The sequence below is a fragment of the Ascaphus truei genome, chromosome 3 (assembly GCF_040206685.1).
Source record: "Ascaphus truei isolate aAscTru1 chromosome 3, aAscTru1.hap1, whole genome shotgun sequence".
NCBI lineage: Eukaryota > Metazoa > Chordata > Amphibia > Anura > Ascaphidae > Ascaphus > Ascaphus truei.
Window position 1 is genome coordinate 330421006 of NC_134485.1, and position 11905 is coordinate 330432910.

An 11905-nucleotide genomic window follows, 5' to 3' on the forward strand; every position below is an offset into this window, starting at 1 on the left:
GACGGCAACGTCACTTGAAAACAAATCAATTGACTCCGTCGCCAGCGCTTATAGTAAGCGCGACGGTGACGAAGAGACGTCGCGTCTGAAAATTTGGTAGCTGGGTCTATTTGATTTTTTAGAGACAGTCGCCACATGTGACTGTCTCTAAACCAATCAGAGACCGCGGCCCGCCCCCTTTGGTGACATCGCTGGCAACAGTCGCTGCACATCAAATTACAACTTTCGCTGGTGGCGACGGCGACATCATCGGTCGCGGCGACGTCGCTAGCACTATAAGCGCGGCCTTAGGATGGTGCAATAAAGCAATCCGTTTATAAGAGAAGTTACTTAAAGGCGAGGTTCTGTTCATGAGGAACACTTATTGTAAGAACATTGTTGATGTAACAGGTAACCGTGTTATAAGGAGGGGGTCATTGACACTGCGAGGGAAAGAGTGTCATTATAAAAGGGTTTTAGAATGAAGTGGGATTTCTTTCACATGAAGCAGGCTGGAGCTGCATGAAAAATGTTACTTATCCCATCATTTTGGTCAAAGTGAATTTGAAAGATACAGTATGAATGACGTCTTATCAACCCTCTCTTTGCTGGATTATTTTCCAAAAGTGATGCTGCCTTCAACTCTTCCAGCCAGGCAACTCTCTCAATCCTCAATCCCCCCTCACCTATCTCTTCTCCCCCACCTCTCTCCTCCCCACCTTACCTCTCCTCACTCTACTCTCGCCCCCTCATCACTCTCTCATCTCACCCCCTCATCTCTCTCTCCTCCCACCCCTAACCTCTCTCTTCTTCCCCCCCGCTCACCTCTCTCTCCTCCCCCCCCTCCCTTTCTTCTCCCTCCCTCCCTCCCTCACCTCTCTCTTCTCCCCCCTCCCCCCTCACCTCTCTCCCCTCTCATTTGCTACTTTACATATTTTTCCTACACAGGTGCATCAGCGTAGTTCCGATTTATATGTCTATACAAAATTGTCTATTATTTTATGGAAAAAGCCTACATTTAGTCTATAATAGTAATAATCCCCTCAGAACAGGGCATTACTGGCCAATAATGCCCTGGCTGGGTTAAAGTCCCTCGGCTTCGCATTGGGTCTTCAACTCTTCCAGCCAGGGCATTATTGGCCAGTAATACCCTGTTCTTTGGGGATTATTACTTAAGTATAAAGCGTGATAATAACATTTCATACATTTCTTTGTGCTTGGTGTTGTAAATCTCCCACGGTGTGAAATTACACTCTCTTTAAAGGTCCCTATTCAGTCCTCTGTGAAGCATCCTTTCCCTGGCTCATGCGTAATTAAGCTCCACTGATTTGAATGGGACTGCAATTTTTCCAAACAAGGACGAAACACAGCTTCACAGCAAAATTGAATAGGGACTGAATAGTGAAGGGATTAAAGCAGCACTTCCGCTTTAGATCTTGGTTTATCATTTCTTTCCAATATATCAAGAGATTTAAGAACGTTGCTTGCTATTTTAAAGTTAGTGTAACATTTAATACTTTAACTGTAACTGGAATAGACATTATTGACATGCATCAAAATATTTCCATTTGTGGGAAGGGAAAAATACAAAGGTAAAAACATGGAAAACCTCGAGAAATAGGTCAAGTAGAGCCTGATGAAAGGTCCATGTTGTACTCTACACCAGGGGGGGCGCAAACTTCTTAAGCTGCTCCCCCCTGCCCGGGAGCCACAGCGTTTGCGCCCCTCCTCTCTCCAATGACTCAACGTCAAATGACTTTGTGGGTCATGTGACGTCACGTCACGTGACCCGGGCCTGCCATTTGACGCGCGTTGCCAAGGCGATGCATGATGTCACATGACCCTGCTGCGTCATTTGACGCCACGTTGCCATGGTGACGCGTCACCGAAGACCCAGCAGAAAGCAGGTAAGTGAGTTACAGAGGCCTCACGCCTCCCCTGGCATTTAATTTACTTGCCCTGGGGAAGGGCGTGGGGCCTCTGTAACTGCCCGCGCCCCCCCCTACAAATTCTCTCTCCCCCAGTTTGCGCACCGCTGCTATACACTGTTCCTGAAATGAATTAAACATTTTCCTACATGACTGTTGGGATTAGAGCTCTACTTTACCTATTTCTGTATTTTTTTCTGCTTTTTACTTTGTATTTTTACTTATTGTGTTGGCCACACATACTGGTTTGTCTACCTCTGTGATACCCCCCACCCCCCAGTTTGTACATCCTTTGTGTAAGGGAAGCACCGATATCCTTGTTTTCATTATAACCTCATTTATGCGCGAGGCGGGAGGTAGGAAGGGTTCTTGGTACTTTAACCCTATAAGACATATACTGGCAAAACTAGAAGAAAGAAGTAAACAGTGGTAGTAACAAGATCAAATATACAATATAAATAATGATTTTATTTTGAAAGTAGCAGTTCATGATTGAAAGAGGAGAGATTTTTTGACCGTCTCTGCCCCCTGAAAATTAACATGCAGCACAATATATTGATCTAGGTATCTTTATTCTTCTTCCTAACCAACCAGTGCATTCTGACTATTGAGCCACATTAATAACGGGAGAATTCTTCCTATAGCAGGATTGTTCTATCGATGTTTGGCATAGAGCAGGGAACTTATGAACTGTTATTGGTGGTCGTGTACTGTATTTATTGGCTGGAGAAAATGCTGTTATTTGCGCCCAAAAAATTCTACCTGGCTGGAAGTGCATAATAAATACTGTAACCAGTGTTGCTTTATTTTGCTGCATGTTTCTAGGGTGAGCTTTGTTTTTTCAAAGATGTTGTGCCACCTTTATATTAAGTTTGAAGCAAATGGTCTCCAGTGCTAAACCCCTTCTTTCCGAGATACATCCTGCTGAAGGTGCTCCGTTATTGTGACCCCCCGGCTGAATAATATGGCGGTTTAAAGATCCCACATCACGCAGACCAATAGGAAGCATCATCACCCATCGCGGCTTCCTATTGGCCGATGTGACGTGTGACCAGAACACATTTGGAGGTAAGTATCTCAGGAAGCATGGGGTCCCCTGAGCTGAAATGAACACAGTTCTGCTCCCGCGACCCCATATTTACCACCAGATTATTATTCCTCACTTTTAGCAAGCGATACGAGACATGGTTACATGAGTATTTATGGAAGTACCGACACACTCGTATTAAAGATATGCATCAGAGTATTGCAGTTATCCTTCCTAATTCATACATCAGTTATACCTGGTGTAAACTTGTTCTAAGAAATTGTATTAAAATTTACCAGTCTTGATACAGAAGTTTTTCGTGTTTGCTACATACACTAGAGGAGGGCACATTAACTTCTGCACTACCATAGGGGCCTGTAGCACAATGAAAAGAAATGCATTGAATGCCTCTCTTGCAGAAATAGACTTACTTTACTAAGGGTTACACAGTGTTTACCTAACACATGCACCCCATAAAATGAACTACATTGTATTGATGCCTGCTGTGCTGCTTTAATAGTAGGATGCTGTATATTTGTTGAAGATGTAAAACAACAAACCAGATCGATTCATAGTTCCTATAGCTGACATCCGGCCTAGTGACTACAAGTCATTTGGGAGGAAGGATGTGAAACCCAGGATACAAAAGCATTTAATGAACAGTCACCAGCACACTGTGATGGTGGAAACAAGGCCGCTGTGCGAAAACATGACACCACAGCTGTGTGCAGTAAACATCCTGACATGAACCGTGGCACACATGGGGGGGGGGGGGGGGGGGAGGGGGGCGGGCAACTGTTAGCGGGAGGTCAGGGGGCAGTTAGACCCCAGGAAGCTTTATCATTTGTAACGATTCACATTTGGGGATCACTGTTTTGTAACAGTTGATTATGTGATTATTCTTACATTTTTAATGGCATTTAATAGCATCCCTGTGCCAAATCTAAGTACTGCACCGACACACTTTATTCGAGCAAATGCCCAGTATGTACCTGGCAGATACCTGGAATGCATCGCTCCTCACCTCTAACAAGCCCCGTTGCGTTTGCCTTCCCAGCCTGGGTTCATGCCTGGCTGACGGGCGGCTGATCTGTTAAATGATAATGATTAGGATTTAATAGGCTGCAATGCTTAGCGTGTCTACCGATGGCATAAATTCATGAATTGTAATGCAGTATATATATATATACTGTGCAGTATTGCAGCCAGCGGGAATAAAATGCTTCAATCCCTGACTGAAAAATACCTCAATGCACTCGGGCAGAAAACAGTCACAAACCTCAATACACCCGGGTATACCCGAATTCGTGGGACTAGCCGAGCTCGAATAAAGTGTGTCGCCAGTGTATGTCTGCTGAATTAAATAAATAAAGGTGTAGGCAACTTCACTGTATTTAATATTGATATCATGCTTAAGAAGCAGTGAAGACAGGACGGGCTGGCTGTGTAAGGAGAGTCAGTGTTTAAAAATGTTTTCATTTACAAGTACATGATCATTTTCCACCAAATGTAGTGTGTACATGGTATTGAATAAGCTCCGAATAGTGATTATCACTGAGCCAAGTGAAAATCTTTTCTCAAATTCTATTCACCTGCCTTAAACATTGCCCTGTGAAGCTGCCTACAGGAACAGCATGCTAAGGGTTAATATCTGGGACGGCTTGCAGTGTGTTCCGTCAGCTCCGCCCTCTGCCATTTTTATTGCCCTGGAATAAAGGGCCTGGCTATAGCTTAATTAATTCCCAACCTCTCCAGCCGCCCACATGTGCATCGCCCCAAAGGGTGTCAGACGTTCACTGATGTTACAGCTGCTCTTATAATTCAAATACACACCAACCTACTCACCCCCTTGTATCCTATGTTTCCACTTACCTTTCCTTATAGATTGTAAGCCCCTTGGGGCAGGGCCAGCCTTACCTACTGTAACAATGTATGTTTGTTATTTTATTGTTTTTCATTCCCTGACCCTGTTGTACAGCACTATGGACTATGTTGGTGCGCTCTAAATAAATGATAATAATTATAATGATCCTATTATTAGGGTCACTACCTAAGATTGAGTTGTCAAGTTCTCTCTATTGATGGGATTCACTAGTAATTGCAAATGGGTTTTGATTGTGAAATAGACGGATTGTGCCAGACGAATGGAATGTCCTATTCTGTATGGCAAGGTGGCACAAGAAAACTGACATTTACTGGTACTATTTATCTTGCGAAACAGTGATAATAGGTACAGGAGGTAATTTATCAAAGTCTCCATACTGCCAAAACAGTGCAAAAATTATTAGAACCACCAATGTGGTGAGATTTTTTTTTTGTACTAGTACTGAACCATTATGGCAGTAGGGAGGCTTCAAAATATACCTTCCATAAGGCTGCGTCCATGGTTAGTGATTGCGTGCTGAGGCGCGCGGAGGCTGAGGGAAAGCGGGTGCTTTCCCTGGCCTTAGACCGCACGCCGTCCGGGGGCGTGTTGGGGGCGGGCCAGTGAAGTCACGGAGCTGGTTCGCCCTCATTGGGCGAACCGCTCACGTGACCGGCCCTGCGCTCCGGCAAGCGCGAAAATGTACAATTTTGCTAAGACTTACGTTTACGCACACTTGCGGAAGCGTAAGCGAGCCCCTGCTAAAGCCGCTCTCATTGCGGCTGCAGGGGCTCAGTGCCGAGCGTAAGCGCGCCTCAGCACGGGTCAGTGCATAAGCGCTGATCATGTCCGAGGCCTAATGTGATCAACCTATGCTAAACAGCACCTATTGAGTTAATGAACTATTGCCACATTTGCACCAGAAAGAGAATGTATCTGTTAAATATCTGGTGCTGTATGTTGCTACCTGCACAAAATAGAAAACAATTATTCATCTTACATCTTCTCTAACTGTGCATGCAATGTATTGTACATTATCTATACCCTGTTCATTTATGTAACTGTATTTTTAACCATGTATTATTTGTCATATTAACTATGTCCAGGACATACTTGAAAACAAGAGGTAACTCTCAATGTATTACTTCCTGGTAAAACATTTTATAAATAAAATAAATAAACTCTCATTAAATATCATAGAGACCCCTTGATTCTCCTTGATTAAAAATTCTCTTGTCCTAATGCAAAGCCATGGAAATCCAGGGATTATCACTTGCCCGGATTCCCTGGCAAGGGTTTTTCACATGTCAACTTTTGGCAAATGACAAACACGATGCCTTCCTTGTGCCCGGTGCCCTTTGCCAACAGCTTACTCACATCTACTTGTTGCCTAAAGTACAGCACACTACTCGCTGCAGGGGAAGGGTTAAAAGAAGCAGCCGTGGAAACCAGACCTGCCTCATTACCTCTATGGCAGTCTTAGCTACAGTAATCAGAGGCGCTCATGGGAGGGAAACACGTTTCCACTGAGAAAGGTAAAGTGAAGAAATACATGTAATTAAGAGGCAGGGAATTGATCTCACCCATCCTCTATAACCAGTGATGGCGATTGCAACCTTAGCCCTTGCAACGTATTGCAGCTATATGTGTCACTGGTCTTCCTGCCTGCCAAGGTGCTAATAGGATCTTAGCATAGGTGCAACTTTAAAGACTTATTGGTCGATGTGTCAAAAATGTGGCCTGTGCTGTCAACAAAATTAACATTGGTCAAAGAAAGTTAAGTCCGCGCTCTTGCTTCGTAGTGTTGCAGAAATGAATTCTTCTCCCTCCTCTTGCTGCTCCTATTGCATGAAGTGTATCCCCTCACTACAAAAAACGAACTCCGGTGGAAGACCCCGCCGGCGAACAGAATGACCAAGAAAAGAAGCACAGGAGCGCACCAAGGTAAGGAAAAATTGTAAATGTAATAAACAATAAGGCAATAAAATAACTTACATGTAAGTAAGAATAAATGAGTATCCAGGTCAGCGAAATCTACATCATAGGATCTGGCCCCCTTGGGTGAGCCATGACATAGCTCCTACATCATGGGATCTCGCCCCCTGGGTGAGCCATGACATAGCTCCTACATCATGGGATCTGGCCCCCTGGGTGAGCCATGACATAGCTCCTACATCATAGGATCTGGCCCCCTTGGGTGAGCCATGACATAGCTCCTACATCATGGGATCTGGCCCCCTGGGTGAGCCATGACATAGCTCCTACATCATAGGATCTGGCCCCCTTGGGTGAGCCATGACATAGCTCCTACATCATGGGATCTCGCCCCCTGGGTGAGCCATGACATAGCTCCTACATCATGGGATCTGGCCCCCTTGGGTGAGCCATGACATAGCTCCTACATCATGGGATCTGGCCCCCTGGGTGAGCCATGACATAGCTCCTACATCATGGGATCTCGCCCCCTGGGTGAGCCATGACATAGCTCCTACATCATGGGATCTGGCCCCCTGGGTGAGCCATGATGTAGCTACTGTATCATGGGATCTGGCCCCCTGGATGAGCCATGATAGTTCATGGGATCTGGCCCCCTGGGTGAGCCATGACATAGCTACTACATCATGGGATCTGGCCCCCTGGGTGAGCCATGACGTAGAAGCTACATCATGGGATCTGGCTCCCTGGGTGAGCCATGATGTAGCTACTATATTATGGGATCTGGCCCCCTGGGTGAGCCATGACATAGCTACTACATCATGGGATCTGGCCCCCTGGGTGAGCCATAATGTAGCACTATATCATGGGATCTGGCCCCCTGGCTGAGCCATGACGTAGAAGATACATAAAATTAGCTTTTTTTCTTTCTTAGGGGAGATCGCGTCCTCGGCTCCTATGGAGCGCAGGGTGCGATGTGCAGTGATGGCGGCCGGAAGGGGGGGACTCCTCGGCTTACGTCTGATCATCGGTGATGGAGTGGTCACGTGATTGCGAGTGCCGCAGGAGCCGTGGCACTATGGCCCCCCGTGGCCTCGCTGGCACTCAAAGGGTCAAGTTGACAGAACAAAACAATGCAGAAAACTGTTAAGAAAGGTAACCCAAGATGCACACTTCTTAATACGTACATCTGCGTCAACATGTGATTGTAACGCTGCTCTATCGCCTCCCACTTGCTTTATAAATCCCTCACAGACTGACACAGATATACCTCCAAAACAAGTATGCTAAGATTGTATATACTGTACGGGCTATGACAAAATAACGGCTTTACCTGTGAGCCCTTAGAAGATGTATACGGAACAACCTTTAAGCAGCAATGCTGAGCAGCGGTCAGGTGCATAACTGGACAAAACATACTGATCCATTTCCAAGTTGAGAGTTGCTTAGCTCTTCAATTTTTAAATGTTCCCCATTACTCCTCTTGCCGTAAGGACATTATATAGTACTCAGTCCCTCTTCCTCCCTCCCCCCCCCCCCCCCCCCCACAGGCTTTCTAAATTCCATTATGTGCTTAGATGCGAGCTCATAAATCTATTTCAAAAACTTTATTGGAGGAGGGTTATACTAAGCTTTTAAGAGATGGAATGATGAAATGTATCATTAGTAGAGGAACAGCCTTAAGAGTGATTGGGATGTGAGGGGTGTGGATTCTGTTTTTTAATGCCATACAAGACATTTGGTCCATTCAATGATAGAAGAACCTGCAGAGCATGACATATCCAGCGGGCTACAAGGACATCCCTGTCATTGTAACTTTGTTAAAAATGCACAAGTTGTCCTGCTGAGCTGACCCAGAATCCATGTCATCCCACCACTCTATGTGCCCCGATTTACTAAAGGGTTCGGGGCTTTAGCCCGCAATAGCTCCTATTCAAACGAATTGGGCGTTAAGACGTACTAAAGCTAAGCACCCTTTCATAAATATAGGGCATTGTGAGATAGACAGATTTTGCTATGCAGCTAGATTTAAAAAAACTACAATATGGGCCTCTTTCTATCTATACTAAAAAAATAACTATGCACGCAGATCGTTTTAATTATACCCTAACACCGTTTCTGGTAGGGTCAAAATTCTGTGCATATTCCTGCAGGCGTGAAAGGGGTTCATGGTCACGTTTAAACTTTACACCCACCTTTGACTCCTCTGCCTGGGTAATAAAACTAATCTTATCTAGCCTTCAAATATAAAATGGAAATAATCTTCCATTTCCATGTCATAAATGCATAAAAATACATCAGTGAGCAAAGGTCACATCGCATTTACGAAGTACTGTACCCTTTCGTTCCAAGGCTAGGCTCTGCGTTGCACTTCAGAGGTTGGTTTATCAACAGAGTTGAAGGCCATCACAGCCTTTCTATCTATGGCATCTCCAGAATAAATCACGTGGGGCAGTTGGGATGAGAAAAACAGAATATCTATTCCAAGATAGATCATAAACCTGTTTGCTGCTGAAAAGTCCATCACTGCGTAGTTTCCCTCAAGAGCCGAGGCGTTGAAAAGGCTTAGCAATTTATCGCAGAGCACCACGGCACTAACTAGTCAAAGAAGTTAAAGGTCACATATGTAAGCTAACCACCAAAACTCCATGCGAGCAAAGTCCCTATCCCTTTGTGCCATGTAATAACGAGATTGCAAGCTATTATACCTGAGGGCAGGGATTCATTGTGCTGCGTTTTATATTGCACTCCCTGGCCAGCTCCATGCACAAAATAGAAAACACAGTCATGGAAAAGTTCATGTCTTCGTGTCCTTTTCTTGTCTTTCTGATAGAAGACATGCATGACGTGAACTTAAAACATGCACAGTACCAGACTGTTCTACTGGGTGAAACCTACAGCACAGCCTGCGTGGCATGTATCCGTATCTGTACGTACATAGAGAAAGTACCAGTTTAAAAATATGCTGTCTGGAAAATTCAGTCAATTCTGGTTTTAAGCTCACCCAGCTCACTTTTAAATAGCAGGTCTTGTGGTGCACCTGTGAAGACCGGTCTATTAAGACTTCTTTCTTCATCTTAGAGGTAAAAAGAATGTTTGCAGATAGTATTAGGACTTGCAAAAGAGGGGGTGCTGTGGCGTGGTTTGCAAGCTTAAAATGCTTTGACCAAAGAATTTAACTGAATGACCCTCACTTATGAAGAAAAACTGATACATATTTAACTATATGATTTGTCATATTGGATGTAGCACTGGGGATTTTTGTCTTTCGTTAATCACTGGAACCATGACCGTTCTAACTAGAGGTTATTGGATAAATGGCTTTGGGATTTGAAGAAATTAAGGTAGAAGTACGTTTAAGCCTGGACAGGATCTTTTGTGGCAGGTTTTTGTTACCATTATTATAGTAATGGAAGCTAAGAGCAATAGAAAAAAAAATCTTAGTGAGGAGATTGAGTTAAATACATTCTATCTTTATTATGATTAAAATGGAGGAAGAATTACATACAAAGGATTATACAGTTTTCACTCACAGAAACAAGAACTTTGCACACACTCCTAACAGTCAGCAATCTGTACAGTATGTGAGAAATACACTTTCAATAAGTCTTCTCCCAGAAGCAAAGAGGCCACCCAACTTACACTGGGATTTGTTAAGAGCTGATGCGGGATATCGCACCGAGATCGGGCGCTAACTGCCGTTGATTTAATGGAAGTTAACGCCAAATCGGGGTGCAATACTCTGCATCAGTTTTTAGTTAATCTCCACCCAAGTGACATTATAGAAGCAGGCATCACTTCACTAGCCGATTCCAGTCCGTGGCTGTCATTGTAGGATAGTTTGGGATTCTAGCAAATCACTGAGACTTCACAAAATGACACTTACCTGTTCACCACACAGCAGGGCAGATCTTTTCTTTTGGGTTTTCAGTTGTAGTCTCCTGGCTCTTTGTAGAATTCCCAGGAGTGTCGGGCACCAGATTCCTAGAGCAGAGCTGTGCTGTGCACTGCTCACTGGGAGCTATCCATGGTGTATGGTAACTACTGTACAGTAAACGTCTGGCAATACTAAAAGCCTCCCACAGTCCTCTTTATCCTTACCACACCTTTTTCAATGTGCCTTGTAAATCTTAGACTGTGACACCCCCTACCTGGCAGCTGCCAACACTACAAAGCAGAAAATGCCAAGCAGATAACATTTGGCATATCAGATGTATATTATTATAAAAGGGATAAGAACATTGCAATTGAACATGAAAACCACCTCTGTATAGGTACCAAATCTACACAGCAAGCAGAGATTTAAAACGAGAACTTGTGCAGTGCTGGTTGCAATAGCAGCAGGATATAAACCTAGGAAATTAAAGTGTATTCAACCTTACAAGCATGTGCTTAAAATCTCACTTCTTTTTTTGCACTTTAAAAAATGAGTTGCAAATCCAATACATTTCACATAAAATATAAGCAAATTTAGGAGGCGCTAAACAAACATTTAAAAAAGGTCTAAACTACATATACAATAATAAATCTTATGTGCTGCATGAAAAAAGAAGCTCTTCCCAGTTCCAGCAAAAATTCAGCGCACCTCAAATAAAAAAGACAAAGAAAGAAAAAATAGTGAAGCACGTTCAAAAAAGCTTCTAAACAAATGCCATGGGTGAGATATACACTTACATGAAAGTGCCTGTGTTTAGGCACTTAAAGGTATCTTTACTCCTTCTCCCTTCTCCTCTACAGCAATAACAGAAAAACAGAGCTCCTTTTTAAAAAATATCACTTTTTTAAAGGTATTTTCTCACAAGTATAAAGAGTATACATAGATAAAAAAGGAACCAGTTTGTGTGTTTTTCATCCCCCCCGGTCACCGCGACTCTTCAAGCTATTCCAGCCATCGTCCAATGTCACTTCTAGTTCTTGGGTGTTGCACAGTATCTGGTCCCCCGTCACCCTACCTACGCGTTTCGAAGGAGGGTTCCTTCTTCAGGGTATGTGCATTGTGTCCATGGTTCCCCTCCTAATATACCCCTTTCTATGCCTGCACTTAAAAAACTTTATTCAAAACATACAAAACGCAGTACTAGGATATATTGGAGCATATACATAACATGGACACATCTATTCTAATGTACCTGACATGTAATGAACAATTCTAGTAATAAAATAGATTTAGAA

The 11905-nt window shown here is 43.8% G+C and overlaps 1 protein-coding gene across 1 annotated transcript in view; it reads right to left on the reverse strand.

Annotated features, from left to right (window-relative positions):
• Window positions 1-10802, reverse strand: part of MYO1A (myosin IA) — an 86457-nt gene extending 75655 nt beyond the window's left edge. The window contains exon 1 of the mRNA XM_075591480.1: window positions 10620-10802. The gene's annotated coding sequence lies outside the window, so the exon portion shown is untranslated. The remainder of the gene's footprint in view (window positions 1-10619) is intronic.
• Window positions 10803-11905: the final 1103 nt, after the last annotated feature.